General features: G+C 39.8%; 1 protein-coding gene across 8 annotated transcripts in view; it reads right to left on the bottom strand.

Moving 5' to 3' along the window:
- The window catches only part of erbin (erbb2 interacting protein), a 256,213-nt gene that overhangs the window by 191,845 nt on the left and 42,724 nt on the right, over window positions 1-21,644 (bottom strand). The window contains exon 1 of one of the 8 annotated variants that reach the window (XM_060835493.1): window positions 11,150-11,288. The exons of the other annotated variants lie outside the window; for them this stretch is intronic. The gene's annotated coding sequence lies outside the window, so the exon portion shown is untranslated. Of the gene's footprint in view, window positions 1-11,149; window positions 11,289-21,644 lie in introns of those variants that run through there. 8 annotated transcript variants of the gene reach the window in all.

The raw sequence follows: 21,644 nt of genomic DNA, 5'->3' as shown, positions 1-21,644 counted from the left end.
ATGCAGGTGTAGCAAGCTATTAGGAAGGCAAATGGAATAGTCACATTTATTGCAAGAGAATTTCAGGACAGGATTAGTGAAGTCTTGTTGTTTTGAATCTTGGTTAGATTGCACCTGGAGTGCGAAGAGCAGTTTTAATCTCCTTATCACAGCAAAGATATTATTGCTGTAGACAGAGCGTAATGAAAGTTCACAGATTTGTTCCTAGGATGACAGACGAACAAGATTTGGCAAACTGGGCTAGTATTCTCTAAAGATTCAAAAAGAATGACAGATGATCGCATTGAAATCTACAAAGCACTTAAATGGACAGACAGGGTAGATGCAGGCAAGCTACTTCCTGTGGGTGTGGAATCTAGAACCAGGGGACACAATTACATGTTATTTTACACCATGTCGAGGAGAACACTTTTTTACTTGGCGAATTATGAATTTTTGAAATCCTCTACTTTCGCAATTCGCGGAGGGCTGTGGAAACTCAGTCTTTGAGTTTGAAGCAGACATTAATACATTCTTGGTCATCAATGGCATAAGGAGAGTGTGGGTAGAAGGTATAACATGTACAATTCGCCATGATCACATTAAATGGTGGTGTGGGCTTGACTGGCTGAATGACCTACTTTGGCTCCTATGTTCCAAGAAAAGTGAATGTAGGAAATATCTTTGGATTTCCATAATACCTTACACATTTATTTTAGCTCCTGCAATAACATGGAATAGTTCTGGGTGTAGGCTTGATCACTGAGCTGGATGGTTGGTTTTCATACTAACATCATCAGCGAGCCTCCGAATGAAGTACTGGTGCTATGACCTGCTTTCTAGTTATGTGTTTAGGTTTGCTTGGGTTAGTGACAGTTTCCTGTGGTGACATCATTTCCTGTTCTTTTTGTTGGGGGTGGTAAATGGGATCCAAGTCAATGTGTTTGTTGACAGAATTCCAGTTGGAATGCCATGTTTCTCGGAATTCTTGTGCATGTTTCTGTTTGGCTTGCCTGAGGATGGGTGTGTTGTTCCAGCCGAAGTGCTGTCCTTTCTCATCTGTATGTAATGAAATTTGAGAGAGTGGGTCATGTCTTTTTGTTGCTAATTAATATTCATGTATCCTGTAATATTATTTCAATGAGCCACCACACATTGTAGCACAGAGGAACTACGAAGAGCAGAGGAAAATTACCTGTATAGTTTATTCAAATGAACAGGTACTCAATGAACACAATCTGCTGATTTCTCAGTGACAAACCCAAACAAGCAGACAAAATGCATCCAGAAACCCTAGCCATTCTCCCTACATCAAAGACATCTCAGAAATGACTGCCAGACTACTCAGACCACTTGGCATCGTGGTCGCCCACAAACCCATCAACACACTAAAACAGCAGCTAATGAACTGAAAGATTCCATACAGTCAACAAGCAAAACTAATGTCATTTACAAAATACCTTGCAAGAACTGTAATAAATACTATATTGAACAAACAGGCAGAAAACTCGCCATCAGGATACATGAACACGGTGGCACAGTAGTTAGCACTGCTGCCTCACAGCGCCAGAGACCTGGGTTCAATTCCCACCTCAGGCAACTGTCTGTGTGGTGTTTGCACATTCTCCCAGTGTCTGTGTGGGTTTCCTCCGGGTGCTCTGGTTTCCTACCACGGTCCAAAAATGTGCAGGCTAGGTAAATTGGCCATGCTAAATGTCTATATAGTGTTAGGTGAAGGGGTAAATGTAGGGGAATGGGTCTGGGTGGGTTGCTCTTCGGAGGGTCGGTGTGGACTTGTTGGGCTGAAGGGCTTGTTTCCACACCAAGTAATCTAATCTAACCTAATCTAAACATCAACTCACCACAAAAACACGTGACCCACTCTCACCAGTATCCTTACATACAGGAAAGGAAGGACACCACTTAGAATGGAACAACACCTCCATCCTAGGACAAGCCAAACAAAGACATGCACGAGAATTCCTGGAAGCATGGTATTCCAGTTGGACCTCTGTCAACAAACACATTGATTTAGATCCCATTTACCATCCCCTGAGAAAAACAGGGGATTATGTCACCACAGGAAATGACATCACTAATCTATAGAAACCTAAACACAAATAGAAAGCGGGCCATACCACCGGTGCTTCATCCTGCTGATGTTACCTAGTATGGTGATAAAACGTCGGAAAACAAACCTTCCAGCTCAGTGAGCAAACCTGCATCCAGAACCTCAACCTGAATTACAAAGCTTCTCAAAAATTCGCTTACATGGAATAGTTGTTTTCTCAAAATGAATATCCTAAAATATGTGAAGAATGTGATTAGTAAAGGATCCAATCAAATGTACAGCGATAATTACGGTAGAAAAATCTGGAAACACTTGGCTTTTTGTCTTAAAAATATCCAGGTCCAGGATGCACATTGTGTTTTTCTTATTGCCAATTACAATGTGGATTTTTTTTTTAACTAAAAGGGTAACATAAGATTTTTTTCCCATGAAAACTCCTTTTGTTTCCTCCCAAGTGCTATGAAAGCCAAGATAGCATGTACGATATCACAGATCAGTGACAGAAGAAAATAGTTAACTTTTCTCAGTGCAATCAGAACTTTAAAAACCATGAACCTACAACTGAAATACGAGGAAACAAGTATAATTTAATAGAAAGCATAAAGTGTGATAAAAACAATTAAGTCAAAAACTTCTGCTGACTCAAAAAATAAATTTGTCCTAAAGCATTTTTTGTCTGGTACTTGCCTTGGACAGGTATTCGTTGCCTGCAGCCGAAATAACAGTCCTTTTATGCAAACAGCAAGCTATTGTTGGCCAATGTGAACAGGGTCATTAACTTGTCTAATTCCTTTCATGTACAAGACCACGTGAGCAGAATTAGGCCAACTGGCCCAGGGTCTACTCCACCATTCGATCACAGTTGATATGCTTCTCAACACCATTCTCCTCCTTGATACCTTTACTAATCATGAACCTATCTTATATAATTGCCAAAGTAATAAACAGAAGTAGATTTATTTAAATTTGATTTGTTACAAATTGATGAGTTGTTACAAAATTATTTGGGTCCAATCAATCTTGAACAAAGAAGAATCCACTTCCATTAGGGCATTTATCAACCCTGAATTCTCTGCCACCTCATGCATACACTAATTTGAAGAGTAGGGCAGTGTCCTTATTGTACACACATTGTCTGCTACATTCCTTAGATTACCACAGTGACCATACTGCAATGAAGCAGTTTTGAGGCAAAGTGCTTTGAGACACCCTGTCATCACAAAAATAAGTATACCGACACAAACATCTATTCCTACATCCTTTCAAATCAGATGAACAGTTTTGACTCAAGACAAAATTTCACCCCCTCTCCTCAGAATTTACACACTTCATCCATTGAATTTTACAGAGCATAAATGCAACACCTCCATCCTCCAGAGGAAAAGTTGCAATTACTGTGAAAAAGATCCAAATGCTGAAAACAAAGCTTTCCTGCTATTTTAATTGTCCAGTAAAGCATCCTCTTTGGAAATACAAATATATTAGTTTTTAGTTATCTGTGTTCATTCTAAACAGTTCAAAATACTCAAAAAGATGTTGCTAAATAGTATTGTTTGCCAAAATCCCACAACCCAAACACTACACTGAAATGCATGGAAAATCTTTTAAAGCTACTGATCATCATTTTTAAACAATTAACAAAAAATCACACAACTCAAATGATTCAAATGCATGCTCAAGTCACTGGACTTAATGACGGTGTTCAGCTCTCAAAAACATATTATACTTTGGCTAAACATAAAATATTTTGCCTATAAGCAAGGGAGAACCAGTATATGGTTCAGTCATCAATTAATCATGTGATAAATGTTGATCATTAATTCTTTAGTGTCATGTACCAACAGCCAGTGCTAACGAAGTGAGCTCAAGAGAAAAAGTATATGCAGTCTGGAAGAATTTCAAAGCACTAAGCCTATCTCGGAGTTTCAGACTGCAATAAATTGATCATATTTCACTGTTATTGTTTATGACCACAAAGATAACCTTGTATTCATATCCAAGTAGTCACTGCTCTTTCTTTAAACTATGTATTTTATTTTATTAAAATATCACCTTCGATTTTGGATTTATAGCACAATCATCCTTTTATCCTTCCTTCTGTCATAATAGACTTCAAACATTGAACAGTTCAAGTGAGATCTAAAACTATCAAGGTGATTAAAGTGGTTTGGAAACTGATTAAGAACATGCTCACAATTGAAATAATACATCAGAACAAAATTGCTCACCAAGATTGTCTGCACGATGGATGTTTAATCTCAAACTACCTTTGGTTATAGCTCTGTATTTCATATCTTTACTCAGAAACAATCCAGTCATAATAGATAGATGTTTGTGCTCATCAACACAAGTGATGTTTATGATGGGAATGGAACATTTTCTATTTTGGGCATTCAGTACTGGCATCAAACGTGCCGAGGTCAAATGTAGCATTAAAAATTTAATTAAAAAGATTTCCATCCCAAATTCAAAGAAATTTCATACAGAGTCTCATAGATCAAATCTGTTTGAAATTAAAATCAAGTAATAAACAGCGCTTCTATTCGAGTGGTTTCATTTAACAAGACTAAACTTTAGCATCCTCACCTCAAGTAAAATTGAGTGAACAGGTTGGTTAGGAAAATATTTACAGGGACAACAAAGTCCAAGTTATTTATAGTGAAGTCATGAAAGTTGAGAAAGGAAAAACATAAGAAATGACACTACAACAAAACCAAAATTGCTGAAGTTTGCCTGTGAAAGGATGTTAGAAATCAGCTGGGGGACTTGGACTAAATTCCTACCATCTATTACACAGAAATTTTTTAAAAATCAGAATAGAATCATGGTTTCAAACAGAACTGAAACAAATGAAAACACATTACCCTTTTTAAGAAACTTGCGTCTCTACATCCATCGCCAGAATTTGCTAAGGCTAATGAAGCATATGATTACTTGAATCTCAAAAATTAAGACAATACAGGAAACAAGGAACTTCTCTGAAGTGGGCAGCAGCAGTGTAACATATCAGGTGATTTCAGAAGGATCTGAGGCATGCCTGAAGTCGGTCTAACACATCGAAAATAGGAGGAGTACGCTATTTAGTCCTTTGAGCCAACTCTGCCATTCAACATGATCCTGGCTTATCCTGTAACTCAACACCATTTTCATTCTCGCCTCATTTCCCTTTAGCCTATAAAATCTCTTAATTATTTCATATATGCTGAGAAGATCATTCTTCTTTAGAAGGATTTACAAGTTTTATAGAGGGCAGTCCCCAAAGATCTCCTCCACAAACAGCAAACCTGTTTGGTTCCAGGATAACTAACTTTCTCAGGCATCTGTACTTAGTGCTACGACAAACATTTAATATTCAGGGCCATAATTATGGTTTCTGTGGGTCTTAAATATAAAGTTACTGCAGTTCATCAATAATATGCTAAGTACCAGCTTAACTGTTTAATGGCGGCACTCAGATTGGTAAATTGGGAAGAGAGGTTCTGAACATCATGGATGGCAAGAGACCTTTGCTTGCAAATGCTGCATAATGTGGAAGTTTCAGCATCCTTTGTGTCTTGCTTGACTACGGGTGCAAGAAGTATCTCCAGTTGAATAAGCTTAAGCGTAGAATTTGCAAGCTTGAGGGGGGCAACTGGAGACACTCTGAAGGATCAAGGAGAATGAGAGTTTCCTGAATCATACATTTTGAGAAGAGCATGACTAGCTCACAGACAAAGATCAGGATGGTAGGTGTGTGGCCATCCAGAAGAGGAGGATGAGATATGTTGTCATGAGTACTCAGTGTTTGTCACTCAAAAATAGATATCCCGTATTAAAGGCTGTTGGGAGAGACGATATCTTTCAGTCGTGCACTGCAGACCAGGGCAATATGAAGGAATTGTATAGGAGGGAACAGCAAAGGATAAAATTGATGTTATTTTAGGAGATTCCATAGTGAGAGGGATAAATAGGTATTTCTGTAACATGAATCCCAAATGCTGTGCTGTCTCCCTGGGCAACAGGGTAAATAACATCTGCAGGAAGTAGGGAATAAGACATATGCTTTGGTACATATTGGTGCCAACAAGTTAAAGGGAGCAGGTATCGATCTTATAAGATCAGATTTTCAGAAAACAGGCAGGATGTTAAAAAAGTGGGACCTTGAGGAAAGTACATTCTGGATTTTTCCCAGTGGCATCCACAAACTGAGTAGAATCAGGAAGATGGCTAGGATTAATGCACAGCTTGAAGCACTGCACAAGAGGGGTTTTTAGATTCTTGGAGCATTGTGACCACTTCTGTGACAAAAGGCATCTATTCAGAAGGGATGTGGAGCAGCTCAACAGGACTGGGATCTAGGTCCTCACGGGGAGGGTCAACAGGGTAGTTAGAGTTTGGATTAGCATTTAGGTGGAGAAAAGAAAAATATTAACAATAACTGTTGAGCAGTACTAGAGATCAAAATAGCACAGGAGTATCCCAAGGAGGACTGCAAGGATTCCAAAGACAAGACAATGCACGGATATCAATACACAAAAGGGAGGTGAACAAGGTTATTGAGCTACAAGCACAAATAGTAGTGTATGAGTAGATGTAGCAATAATAATGGAAACATGGCTTAAAATGGCGAGGATAAAAAGCTGTCCAGCAAAGATGAGAAATGAAAAAAGGAGGTGGTCAGCAGTAACATTAGGAAAGACATGTTAGTATTGGAAAGGGAAGATTTCCTAGAGAGAGCAAGGACAACATCTATTTAGTTGGACTTAAGGGGCACAAAAGATTATGATACTCCGTGGGGTATTTTACAAGTCACCTGTATCTCATTAAATGAACTTGCAACACAATACTGAAGCAGGGCCTTTTAGCACAGTCTGTATACCAGAAACAAAGCATATAATTCCAGGTTTAGTGGGATTTACTTACATATTGCAGAAGATTTAATAGACTAGTAAAATGTCATCAGGTTCTGTGCATTTAATTAAGTTGCATTGGGAAACTCTTGGAATAATGCAGTGAATACCTATAATATAGATATAAACAATAACAAATTCTCCTCGCCACAAAATGCAGAACAAAAACATTTCAGCCACTTCTAGTGCAACAGGTAGAGCTGCAAGACAGACAATTGATGCACAATGCAAATCAAGCATCACATTACTCGTCTCCAATTTAATACCAGTCTTCATATTAGAATGCAAAACAAACTAATCAATTAGGGCCAAAGCAACATGAATAGACAAAACAGAGGGATGTTACCACAGATCCATCATAAATAGAAAGAGAAACTGCTAAGAATGGTCTAAGTCCAGCTGTAGCTGGTGGAGAGAGTTAACAGGTTAATGCTTTAGGACATAGACCTTTTCACCAGAACTCAGCTTATTGACCTGGGTTAAAATCCTGAAGAAGTCCTTTCCCTAACAGGATGGTAGGTAACCCTGCATCCCAAGTACTGCAGCAGTTCACCACCATCTTCTGCAAGACAATAACAGTTGCCCCAGGCAGCAATGCCAGAATTTCATGAACAAATAAACAAAGAAAACTTGAATCAGTAGAACCAACAAAAAGTTGAATTACATAACCCAGGCAGTTCAACATAAGTCAGAAGAAGTCACAATTAAATTGCAGTGTGTTCCAGCCACCCTGCATACCACGTCTAATTCTTGTCACCAAACCAGAAGGAAAGTATCAGAATACAGAAGGCTATTTAATGAGCCACAAGGCTGAAAGACAATGTTAAAGCTGGAGTTGAAGAAAGGATGGATTTTTACAGCCTGTAAAAGCAGAATGAGAATATAAAAAGAATGTGAAATACTTCTTGCACACCACCATAACTGTTCTGTCATAGCTATTGCTGAAAATCAAATTTACATTCTGTATTTTCTTGGAACGCACCAGTTATAGCCTAAAGATAAGCAATAAAAAAAAGTGTTGACAAACCCTATCAAGGCAGCACAACATTTTATTTAATTTGCAGAGTTGAAGTTAATCCAAGTGACTTGAACAAGTCCCAGAAGAAATCCAAACTGAAATGTTTAACAGCAATTCTGGCTACAAAGGCATGAAAGAATAGATGTTCCTGAGTTAGCAGATATGACAATACACTGGACTTGAAATGTTAACTCTGCTTTCTCTCCATTGATGGTGTCAGACTTGCTGAGTTGCTCCGATAATTTCAGTTGTTTGTTTGTGACAATGCCACTATTGGTTGCAAGTTAAAGCACTCAATGTAGGGAGTGCAGATTACTGTTAGTTTACTGTTCAAAAATGCACCATAACAGCACCTAAAAATGGCCATTTGCTCCATCCCAATTCAGCTACCACACCCTTTTGTTCATTCCTTTTAATAGCATTAGGTTGTTTTGTTTAAAGTGTTTCTAGGATTTTTAATTTTCATAATTCTATTTGAAAGTTTGTTCCAACATTTATTTAGTGAAAACTTCTCTGTTACCAGTTTTAAATTTACTTTGAAATATTTTCTTCAGTGTCATGATTTCATCATAGCAGAAAATTACCTGCACTGTAGCAGCAGATTAAGCGTATTAAATGTAATTATGAAACTTCAGTTAAAGTTTCTTCAATTCATTTACCTAATCCATAATTTAGAATGTTAATCTCAAATTAATCCAGAGAATCCACAGAATAGAATCCATAGAATCCCTACAGTGTGGAATCAGGCCCTTCGGCCCAACAAGTCCACACTGACCCTCTGAAGAGAATCCCACCCAAACCCATTCCCCATTTAGCGCTGACTAATGCACCTAACCTACACATCCCTGAACACTGTGGGCAATTTAGCATGAAAATGTGTTGCTGGTTAAAGCACAGCAGGTTAGGCAGCATCCTAGGAACAGGAAATTCGACGTTTCGGGCCAGAGCCTGATGAAGAGCTCTGGCCCGAAATGTCGAATTTCCTGTTCCTAGGATGCTGCCTAACCTGCTGTGCTTTAACCAGCAACACATTTTCAGCTCTGATCTCCAGCATCTGCAGACCTCACTTTTTACTCGGCAATTTAGCATGGCCAATTCATCTAACCTGCACATCATTGAATCGTGGGAGGAAACTGGAGCACCCGGAAGAAACCCATACAGACATGGGCGGTATGTGCAAACTCCAAATCGACAATGGCTTGAAGATGGAATTGAATCCAGGACCCTGGCGCTATGAGGCAACAGTGCTAACCACTGAGCCACCGTGCCGCTAACACAACACATGATAACCCTAGCTTCTGAAATATGTAACAAAAACACGCTCCTTGCTGGAATAAAAATGTATGTCACTGACACACAATGCCATGTGCCAGTCTGGGACAGGAGAATATGCCAGATTATTCATCCCACCACTTGCAAGACCTTGTATAACTATACCATGTGTAGGGAATGGGTCATTACTTGCACCAAAAAACATATACATAATTTAATAAGCTTGAGTTATGTTACTGTTACAACATTTAACTGAAAAGACTGAACTTTCAAATTTGTGGCATTGAAAATAAAGAAGAACAAAGGTTAGCAATGAGTCCAACGATTCTCTGGATGAAACTTGGCATCACCTCATTACTGCCTCAAACAGAGTGCACTCATTCCATTAATATTGATAGTGATTTTATGTGATGACAACACGTTGAAAAAAATCTACATCTTACTTCTCATTTGTTTCTGTTGCAAATGACTTTAAAACTATGCTCTATGCTTCTCAATCTGCTTAGGAGCAGGCAGAGTTTCTCCCTATCCATCTGTCCAGCCCCTTCACCACTTTTCTCTAAGCCTTCTCCTTTCTACAGTGCCTCAACTTCTCCCATCCTTCCTCACACTGAATTATCCGATTGCTGGAATAAGGAGGAGGAGTACATCCAAAAACAAAACAGGGAATTTCCAAAACCAAAAGAAAATGTCAATCATTCACAACCTAGACTCAACTGAATTAAATGTTGCTATCGTTTATTTTGGAGCTAGGATTTAGGTGTATAAAAGGATAAAATGGGTCTTTCCTACCAGATGACTTATCTATTCGACCATCTCGGACCATATTTTGGCACCAGCCTCCAAACTAATTGCAAAAGGTCCTACTTCATTAACAGTTTGCACAAGTGATCAGTATTTTGGCAGTTTTAGTGCAAGTACTCTGTATCAGATATTAACTTGAAGCTTGACTATAAGCAACACCACTATATAATAAAGATTGCAGCACCCCTCCCTGCCGCCCTGAACATGTCACAGATCAGAGATCATTGTAAAAAGTCAATTAGTTCAGTATATAGTCATAAGCTTCATTTAATAAAGTCCTTAAAAAGCATAGATTGTAGGGCTTTAAGAACTTGCAAAACAATTTGTAAACAAAATTTCCAAATAGCAACTATAAGTTTGGTTCATCCAATACCCTAGCAAGTAGAGAATGCATCTGTGCAGATTATTAATTCAGTTAATGTTTGTAATAATAGTATTGTGATTCAACCATTAAATTTCAAAGTTATTGTTATTTGACAAGCATTTCCACAGATTTTAATACTTAAAATATTTTATGTAAAGAGAAAACTATACCTAAACCAACTTGTTTGGTTCAACTGTAGATTTATACCTTTTGTTATATAAGGAGGACGAGGGAGAAAAGAATGGAATCAAAGAAGTATCTTATATCAGTAAGAAGATATTTATAAAAGGTCTGGTAAATTTCTCAACCAAAGTAAAACTATACAATTAATTAGCTACAATCACCTACTAAAGCAGGATGCACACTTTATGGCAGTAACTATTTTTTTTTTAAAAATGAAAATTCCAAGTCCCTCCTGCTCCAGAGGTGAGATAGCAACTCTGAACAGATTGATTAGAGAATAATACATTGCATTGCAAACCAGATGATTCACTAATTGTTATCCTATTTCGATACATGCATCAAGTATTTCATTGATTGCTATATGCACCATATAAAAGTATCCACTTCAAATCACTACTTTCATTCATGGCAATTAGTTATAGCAGAAATAATTATATCAGACATTACAATGCAATTGGTAGGACTCCCATGGCACAGCTCACAGCAAGTAAGAGAATATATCATTTGAAAAAGAAAATCAGGGACATTTATATGCAATGTATTGGTTTGTAATGTGGTGCATCACTTACAAAGGGGTAATTGCTTTGCCTTCCTGAGAGTAGCAGTCAATTGCTCACAACAGATCCTCAGCTCTTATTATGAGCCGTTCAGCGATATCAGTAGTTTCTGCCTTTTGCGATTTCTCCTTTCAATCGTGCCCAGAGACCTCACAGCTATAAATAACTTGGCTTGACTGAAAGCACAAAAGGAGTTACTAAATGAAGCAAAAGCAGCACAAGGAAAATCCTTTTAATGCAACAGGTAGTAGAGATCTGAAATGCACTGCCGAACAATGCAGTGGATGCAAATTCAATTAAAGCACTCAAAAGAAATAATGCCTAGAGTTATAAGGAGAAGGACAGGAAATAGCATTGAGTAACTTGCTCAATTCAAGAGCTGGTGCAGATACAATGGGCCGAATAGCCTGCCCCCTTACATTGTGCTGGATAGCACTGTACTGTAACACTACTCGTTGCATTCCTCTGAAAAATTAACTCTAAAAGTACTTCAGAAACTGCTGTGCTACTGGTCAGTCTTGGCGCACTGATCACTGGTGAGTAGCCAAAATTATTTAAGACACGTATGAAAGCAAGTTCTGTAAAGACAGACAGTTTTTAAAAAAATAAGTGGTCATTTTAAGTGTTCCCCCCTGAAGAGTCAAAGAGTGTGGTGCTGGAAAAGCACAGCCAATCAGGCACCATCCAAGGAGCAGGAGAATTGACGTTTCAAGCAGAAGCTCTTCATCAGGAATGAGCCTTCCCTCATAAGCCCTCCCTCAGCCCTTGTAAAACCTATAGGAAAGAAACAACACCACTGCAAAATATGTTCTATTCTAAGCAATTTAACTAGAAATTCTTTGCGCTGCCCTGTAATTAAAAAAAAACAGGACAAAATCTAAAACTGAAGACAAACAGGTTTAGAGGCCACAAAGGCCATCCATTTCTGACCACACACAACCAAAGAGGATAAATCTGATCCAGGCAGTGATCTCCATACTCCTGGTCATAAGCAGCTCCTACCACGACGACATTCAGTTCTGCCAAACACGTGCAGCTTCTAGTGACCATGACAACACTGAGCGATCAATGAAAATAGGAGCAGAATGCCAAATATGCAGCAAGACCAGTTCTCCTCCACACAGCATGGCAACAAAAAGGTTCCAAAAAGGAGAGGGAGGATATTAGGTGTCAAAGGAAAAACTGTTCAACAGGTCACAATTATCAAAGGACAATGGCACTATCCCCACTACATGGATCCAGAATATTCCTGCAGCAGCATCTCTGGTCTTGACACTTTTCAGCTCCTTTATTGATTAGCAACTTTTAAAAATCCGTTCACAAAATTTGAGCATTATTGCAAGGTCAGCATTTATTGTCCATTCAATATTTCCCAGAGGGCAGCTAAGAGTCCAAAGACTGTATTCATTTGACAAAAATCAAGAATTAAGTAAAACAACTAGCCTAAACGGCCTGCAAATTCCCTTCAAAATCCAAATACCAATTTACTACCATCAAGAGAAATTGGAACAAGCATTAAAATGCTGGTCCAGCCAGCGACACCTCCATCCCATCAACTAACTATTAAAAATCATGATCAAAATCCTCAAAAACTTACTTGCTCATAATAACATGGTCTACCTACACCACATGGACTACAATGGTTGAAGGCAGCAGCTATAATGACCACAATCTCAAAGGCATCTAGGAATGAAAAATTATTGTTAGTCTAGCCAACAGAAGCCACATCCTATGGATGAAAAACTGACATACCAGCATGCTGTGGGAATAACTATCTATAAACCCTCTGCCACCACTATTTCCATGGTGCTTCTGCCAGTTGATTAATCATCCTATATCATGTGGAAGACAAATACAGACAACAAAACAGCTGTGACTTTATAAACTGGATCATTAAAAGCAGAGGTACCATCACACTTTCCTGGCAGCTGCCCAGGTTCTCCATACAGCATCACAGTTAAAGAAAGAAATTAATAATGTGGAATGATGGAATCTTAACCGACCAGTCTCAAATGAACTCTCATTAAAGGACAACATTGACAGTCACAGTCACAAATTTCTGCCAGGTGTCTTCGTGTGACAAGCTGATACACAATCTGCAGAACTTTGGACTGACAATAGAAGATGGTCTATGAGGAAGCACGACCCAGACAGCAAGTTCTGCTTCCTTTACGTCTCTTCTCTGCCATCACTCTGCCTTATTCTCGAGACATTGCAACTCAAATTATGATGCACCTTGATGGACAAATTGCTGTCATTTTGAATGAACAGTAGAGAGAGTGGGAAAAAGTCAGCATCTGCATCTATGGAGAGAAAGCAGAGTTAACATTTTGGGTCCAGTGACCCTTCTTCAGGACTGACTGTAGTGAGGAAAAGGTTGTTCTAAAGGTAGGATGGGGAAGGATGAAAAAATAGGTGGAGATGGAGCTTGTGAGAGAGAGAGAGAGAGAGAGAGAGAGAGAGAGAGAGAGAGAGAGAGAGAGAGAGAGAGAGAGAGAGAGAGAGAGAGAGAGAGAGAGAGAGAGAGAGAGAGAGACAGAGTTTGGGCAGACAAAGGAATGGATACAGATCAGTCTGGGAGAATGAATAGCTACTAATGGGGACAATTAGCGGCTACAGTGGATTGTTTGTGGTAACAGAGATTAGAGTGGTGCTGGAAAAACACAGCAGGTCAGGCAGCAACGGAGGAGCAGGAAAATCGAAGTTTCGGTCAGGAGACCTTCTTCAGGAATGAGGCTGGAAGCTTTGGGGATGGAGAGATAAATGGAACGGGGTAGGTTTGGGGAGGGCTGGTCCCCCTCAATAGACAATAGATGCAGGAGTAGGCCATTTGGTCCTTCAAGCCAGCACCATTTATTATGATCATGGCGATCATCCACAATCAGTATCCTATTCCTGCCTTACCCCATTACCCTTGATTCCACTATCTTTAAGCATTCTATCCTTCTCTTTCTTGAAAGTATCCAGAAATTTGGTCTCCACTGTCTTCTGGGACAGAGCAGTCCACATATCCACCACTCTCTGGGCGAAGATGTTTCTCCTCAACTCTGTTCTAAATGGCCTACCCCGTGTTTATAAAATGGTGTCCTCTGGTTCTGGACTCACCCATCAGCAGAAACATGCTTCCTACCTCCAGAGTGTCCAATCCTTTAATAATCTTAAAAAAAATGGATACCCGCGCAATTTTGTCAACAGATGCCTTAGGGAAAGACAACAAAATGAGGACATGCCACAACCCAAAGGACTGGTCACACTCCCATACATCATCAGGAGCATTTCTGAACTGACAGCCAGACTACTGCGACTACTAGGACTCATAACAGCACACAAACCAACAGCCACCCTCAGACAACAACTCACCAGGACAAAGGACCCGATACCCAGCATGAGCAAAACCAACGTAGTGTACAAAATCCCATGCAAGGACTGCACAAAACACTACATAGGACAAACAGGAAAACAGCTAACAACCTGCATCCATGAACACCAACTAGCCACGAAACGACACGACCAGCTATCCCTAGTAGCCATACACTCAGATGACAAACAACACAAATTCGATTGGGACAACACCACTATTATAGGGCAGGCCAAACAGAGAACAGCCAGGGAATTCCTAGAGGCATGGCACTTATCCACAAATTCTATCAACAGACACATCGACCTAGACCCTATATACCAGCCACTGCAGCGAACAGCAACTGACAACCGGAAGTGGCAGATTCAAACCAGTATAAATGCCGGAGGAATCAGCACAGAAGCGCTTCACAGGAGGCTCCCAAGCACTGAAGATGTCACCTAGAAAGGGGACGAAACGTTTGCAACAAAAACTCCCAGCTCGGCGAACAGAACAACAACAATCTTAAAAGTCTCAAATCAGATCCCCTCTCAGCCTTCTAAACTCAAGGGTATACGAGCCCAATCGCTCCAATCTTTCAACATGTGATAGTTCTGCCATTCCAGGAATTGACCTCGAGAACCTACGCTGCACTCCCTCAATAGCCAGAACATCAATTTGGAGACTAAAACTGCACACAGTACTTCAGGTGTAGTCTCACCTGGACCCTGTACAACTGCAGGAGGACCTCTTTGCTCCTACACTCAATTCCTCTTGTTATGAAGGCCAGCATGCTATTGGCTTCCTTCATTGTAGGAGCACAACATGTGGGCTCCTGCTCGGGGCTTGTCTGTGCCACCCACTTTTGCCTTTTAATTCCTTTTACTTTTTTCTACCATGAATGCTTGCTTTCATTGACTGATGTACAAGAACCTGGATTAGTTTTTTTTTGCAGTAGGAGAGGGACTCAGATTCTCGTAGAGAGAGGAGGAAAACTTCTTCAAGGCAGGCATCCTTACAAGAGGATGTACAATAACACCTAGATCTCATTGTACTTCCCCTTTACTTAACTTGACTCCTTTTAGATAGTAATCTACCTCCTGTCCTTACCACACATTTATCCACATTAAACTGTATCTGCCATGCATCTGTCCACTCACCTTGCCTGTCCAAGTCACCTCATCCTCACCTACCATCCCACTCGCATCCAAGTTCAATGGATCATTAGCCATAATTTCCAACATCTCCAGCAGGATGCCAACACCAGAGACACATTCCCCTTCCTTGTCGGCTTTCCGCAGGGACCATTCCTGCCAGGACACACTGGCCCACTCCCAACATCTCCCCACATCCCTAAAGTACTTTCTCACTGAATTACAAAAGGTGCCCATTTACTTCCTCCCTCTCCAAGGTCCCACACATCTTGTAGGTGAAGCCGTGATTTAGCTAAACTCCACTCAATCTAGAATACTATATTCATTGCTCACAATGTCGAATCCTCTACGTTAAAGAGACAAAGTGCAGACTGGGTGACCACTTTGCAGAATACTTACGTTCTGTCTGCAAAAATGTCCGAGCTTCCAGATACCTGACATTTCAACACCACCACCACCACGTTCCCTGGTCTCAGACTTGATGTAGCATCCCAGTGAAGCTCAGCATAAGCTGGAAGAACAGTACCCGATTTTTCACTGGCACCCATCTGGACTCAATATAAAAGTTCAATAACTTTAGGGCCTGAGCACCTTCTCCCCACATGTCCTTACCCCAACCCCAACACACCAGGTCCTGTCATCACATGGACTGCTACCAAAAACAAACCATTGTTAGCCACTAACAGCCCCCATTAGCAGCTAATCATTCTAGCTGGCTGACATTTACCCATTCCTGGAAACATTAACTCGGTTTTCTGTCCACAAATGCTGCCAGATCTGCTGAGTTTTGTTTTCAACAATTTCTGATTCTGATGTTGTTTCTGATTTGGCATCTGTGTTTTGAAAGGTGGAGAGCTCCTCCCAGATATTAATGTTGATGTTGCTACAGTTCAAGGAGAGATTTATGGTCTGTTTGGAGCCTCATCTTTAATCAACAATGAAGGAACGGTGATATATTTGGACACTAGACAAGATGGCACACAGTAGCAGCAAGACATGCGGGTTCTTGCTCGAGACTAGTCTGCGCCACTGGCTTTTGCCTTTTTATTCCTTTCACATTTTTCTTTCTTCTACCTTTTCTGTCTCAGTTTAATATATTTACCCTATTTAAGGGGAGAGTTTGTGCAGTTCAGAGATCATTACAGAGGAGTTTGACCGAGGTGGGAAAGGTGCACCCGATTTGGAAGACAACAGGGGACCCCAGTGTCGATGGCAGTCATTCCAAGAAGGTGAGAGAAGGTGAAGTTGGAGGTCAAGCCCTTGTGAGGAATGAGAGCCCAGCATGACCAGATGTTTACGGATTGTGGTGTTCAACTATGAACAGTGTTTCTTTGTTTTTCTACCTTTTAGCAAATATGACTCTAAATTTTTTAACCTTTTAAACTTTGTTTTCTTCATTTTGCTGCTTTGTGCCAACATAGTTCCGTAAATAGCAACTTGCAAACTTTTCACAGTATTCATATGAGTACACGTGACAATAAACTTAATTCAATCCTCTCTGGAATGTTGACTACTTGAAAATTCACAGAAAACAGAATCTGGTGAAGGAGACCTTTTTCAGCTATCTGGTGTGGGTCAAAATTGGCTTCGCAGGAATTGTGCCTGAAAACATTTCCAGTTGATTTCAAGGTTGTAAGTGTTTATCCCTCCCATGATTCCAGTGATCCTGCTGATGGAATTTCTCCTGTGCTTTTACTTGTTACGGATGCACACTTTAGGTCTTACTGCAGTACAGGAGTGAGAGGACAACAGCTGCTTGGAACACTAGAATTTGTGTGACACTGATAGGCTTTTGCTGTCAAACATTCACTGCTGCAGTTTGTAGAACCGATGCAAGCTCTCACTGGATATCCTCATTAATGGTGGCCTTTTGAGAGAGATGGCTGTCAAGGTAATTGAAGTGAAGTGTTCAACATATTCCGGAGTCTCACCTTCAGCATATGTTACAGTGGAAAATTGGACTGACTTGGTGAGAGTCAATATAGCAGCTTGTTTTGGCAGCATCCAATGACAGGCTGAGATTCTTGATGATAGAACTGAAGAGATTGTGATTGCAAATCTGCTACAAAATGGGCAATGAGCAGTCTAACACTGAAGTTTTGATTCAACCGAACCAAGGAACACAAAGCCAGGATACTCAAAGAGGCAAGGGAAGAGATTGCTGGAGCCTCGACAGAAATCTTTGTATCCTCTTTAGCCACAGGTGAGGTTCCAGAAGTCAAAAAGTTATTCTTTTGTTTAGGAAGGACAACAGGGAATGTCCAGGAAATGATAGGGCAGTGAGCCTTACACCTGTAGCAGGGAAATTATTGGAAAAGATTCTTAAGGATAACATTCACTCATATTTGGAGATCAAATGAACTTATTAGTGACAGTCAATACAGCTTTCTGCAGGGGAGGTCTTGACTCACAAATTTGATTAGTTTTTTGAGGAAGTGATGAAGATGATTGATGAAGGTAGGGCAACGGATGTTGTCTACATTGACTTTTCATAAAGTATTTGTCATGGTAGGTTGTTCCATAATATTAAATTGCACAGGATCAACAACGAGTTGGCAAGTTGGATTCATAATTGGCTTGGTCGTAGAAGTTATGGAGGGATGTTTTTTCTGACTGGAGGTCAGTGACCACAAGGATCAGTGCTGGGACCTCTGTTTGTAATATATACTTAATGATTTGGATGGAAATGGCCTGGTTAGTAAGTTTGCAGATAGAAGAGAAATTGGGGGTGGAGCAGGCAATAGTGAGGAAGGTTGTCAAAGGATATAGAAGGACATAGATCAGTTAGAAATCTGGGCAGAGAAATGGCAGATTGAATCGAATCTGAACAACTGTGAAGTGATGCATTTGGAAAATCAAATGCAAGAGGAGAGTATACAGTAAATAGCAGGGCCCTTAAGAGAATTGATATTTTGAGGGATCTTGGAGTCGAATTCCATAGCTCTCTGAAAAAGTAGCAACACAACTGGATAAGGTGGTAAAGACAATACACGGTATACTTACCTTCTTTGGTCAAGACCTCGAGTATAAGATTTTGCAAGACATGTTACAGCTTTATAAGACCTTAATTAATCCACATTGGGAGTATTGTGGACAGTTCTGGTTGCCACACTTAAGAAGAACATGGAAGCTTTGGAGGGGGTGTAGAAGAGGTTTATCAGGATGCTAACTGGATTAGTGTGTATTGACTGTAATAAGAGGTTGGACAAGCTTGGATTGTTTTTGTTAGAGTGTCAGAGGCTGAGGGACAGCCTGATACCAGTATACAAAATTATGACAGGCACGGGTAGGATGGATAATTGGAGTCTTTGTCTCAAAGTGGAAATGTCAAATATTAGGGGGCCTAGATTTAAGATGAAGGGGAAAAGGTTAAAGGAGATGAGTGAGAAAAGTTTTTTATAAAAAAAACACAGAGGGTGGTGGGTGCTTGGAATGCGTTGCCAGGGGAGATGGTAGAAGCAGATATTATAGCGGTGTTTAAGTGACAACAGACAGAGAATAGAGGGATATGGACTACGTGCAGCAGATGGAATTAGTTTAGAATAGCATCAGGGCTGGCACAATAATGGAGGGCTGAATGGCCTGTTCCTGTGCCATACTGTTTGATGTTCAATTTAACAACCAGATTTTCATGCAAAAGTAGAAGAGGACAAAAGAAAATTGTTTTTAATCAGTACTATCTTCCCAGCACCAAAACAAAAATGTGACCTCACAGTATTGGTATAGATTTCAATTTTTTTTAAAAACCCATGCATAATCGTGTTGCAACATCAGCTTTAAAATGAACTGGCTGTTTTAACCTTTCCAAATGTCAGCTTGATTCTGCAATCTTTTCACATGAGCCAGAAGGTTATAGTTTCAGGCTGCAGTCCAACAGCAATCTTAGCATATCCTGCAGTATTCTGTCAAACAAAACGTTGTATTTTCCGATGTTAAATTTAGGTTCCAATGTCAGCTCAGGTTAAAGATTCAATGGCACCACCGAAGATAGGCAACATGTTACCACAATTTCCTTGCCATGTCTCTCAACCAGCGCAGAAGAAATATATGAGACATGTATCTCATTGCTGTCTGTGGAACTTTTCCGTTTACAATATGATACCTGTATCTACCCAAGTTAACAATCATTGCATTTCTGAATGTAATTCACTGCATACAAACCATTCTGGAATGCCCTCAAGACATGATACAGCACCCTATAATGGAATAAGTTATTTTCTTCTGTCAAATTAGACACTTCTCCAATTTTATATTCAATAGTTTTTTCCAGATATCAAGTTTTATTTTTGCACTGCAATGATGACAAGAAAGATGAATCAGATCTGGAGCAAATGCAGAAATGAATAAACAGTATATTCAAAATAATGACCAAGTGTAAGGAACTGGCTCTTTAAAAGAGAGCAGTTTCACACAGTAATTACGTGGCATTATACATCACCAAAATGTGTTATGAAACGAAGGGCAACTGTAATTATCCACAACAATGTAAGGTAGCAATCGAGAAAACATTTGCAAATTAGTGAAGTGGTTTTCACAGGAAGAATAAATATTAATAAAAGACTTACCAGGTAACCACAACAATGAGCCCTTTTCCAGTCAAACTAGAGAAATATCATGTAAATTGAGTTATAATTCCAGACTTACTTCCTGAGAAAAAAGGAGCAGCAGGAGTTGCTAATGCCAACAATCTCTTGTATTTTAGAAAACAAAACCAGTGATGCTGTCATGCTATCAAGATACATCCATGCAGATTGAATTTTCTAATGGAAACCAAGAATGTATAGAATCGAACAACATTCCAGCACAACAGTCTCCTGAACTGTTGTATAAAGCTCTCAACAAACCACACAGCGTGGGAGGATTTTATGCCAAGTGCACTCACATTTATCACTTGATTTCACAGATTTCTGTAGCAATGCTAAACTATACACTATTAAGTGGATTGTTTTCATTCTGAAACATCAGACATGTTATATTGGCTTGATCCAATTATTACCTACACACATGGTTCGCAATTCTGCGATAGGAAGTTAAGTTTTAGCTTTGTTCAGATAAATGCACAACCTATTAGTTGGACTAAGTTTGACAGCCTATTTGCTGATGTTTTATACAGCTATCTAATTGTGTTACAAGCAGATATTGTACTGTATAAATTACTGAAGAGGAAGAATCGCACAGATAAAGACTGTACGATTTTCACACATTCTGATCTTGCACCAGAATCCAGGATAAATTCAGAAACAAAAGCAGCGTCTGTTGATCTCAACTACCTTACACAACCAGCAGAACTAGTGCTAATTTCACATACGTATTTGTAAGTGCAAAATTAGGCACTGGACTAACCAGATCAGTTGTTCAGCCCAATCCAATTCAGCTAATTTAACATCTTCAACAACACATCACGTATGTTTGCATCCACCAGGAAATGCCAATCCAGTACTTAAACCATACCCACATGGGTAGAAGACAGATTGGTGAGGCTTTTCCTTTTATTTCATGAATGTTTGTCTCAGGCCAGCCAGGGATTAGAGGTAGGGAAAGAAAATACAATTGTAAACAGAAGAGTTTTCCTTTGGAGAATCAAAACAAGAATTTTGCCCGAGACGTCGATTTTCCTGCTCCTCGGGTGCTGCCTGACCTGCTGAGCTTTTCCAGCACCACTCTGATTTAAAACTGCAGTCCTCACTTTTGCCTAATACCATACAGTATCAGTTGTACTGGAATACTTTCTGTTTTGACAGTGTCTCGAAAACCAGAAAAATGGAAGTGATTTTCAGGAAGAGAGAGTGGAGATGATGGATTTCCCCCTTGCCACCTCAGTCATAAGAAGAGGAATGAGCTCAACTGGTCAATTGTCTTTCCTCATTCTGAGAGATTTCTCGTTGCCTTTATTTCAGACTGACATGGCCCTGTATCCTGCTAGTATTAAACATTTTGAAAAAAAAAGCAGAGCAATCCTCATTTGAAAAGCACATTATTTAAAATTCTTGATGTCATGGCTTTATCCCTTCTCTCC

Source organism: Hemiscyllium ocellatum, chromosome 2 (assembly GCF_020745735.1).
Source record: "Hemiscyllium ocellatum isolate sHemOce1 chromosome 2, sHemOce1.pat.X.cur, whole genome shotgun sequence".
In the NCBI taxonomy this organism is placed as follows: domain Eukaryota; kingdom Metazoa; phylum Chordata; class Chondrichthyes; order Orectolobiformes; family Hemiscylliidae; genus Hemiscyllium; species Hemiscyllium ocellatum.
Note: the sequence above shows the minus strand (reverse complement) of the source record. Positions and strands in the feature narration are given on the sequence as shown.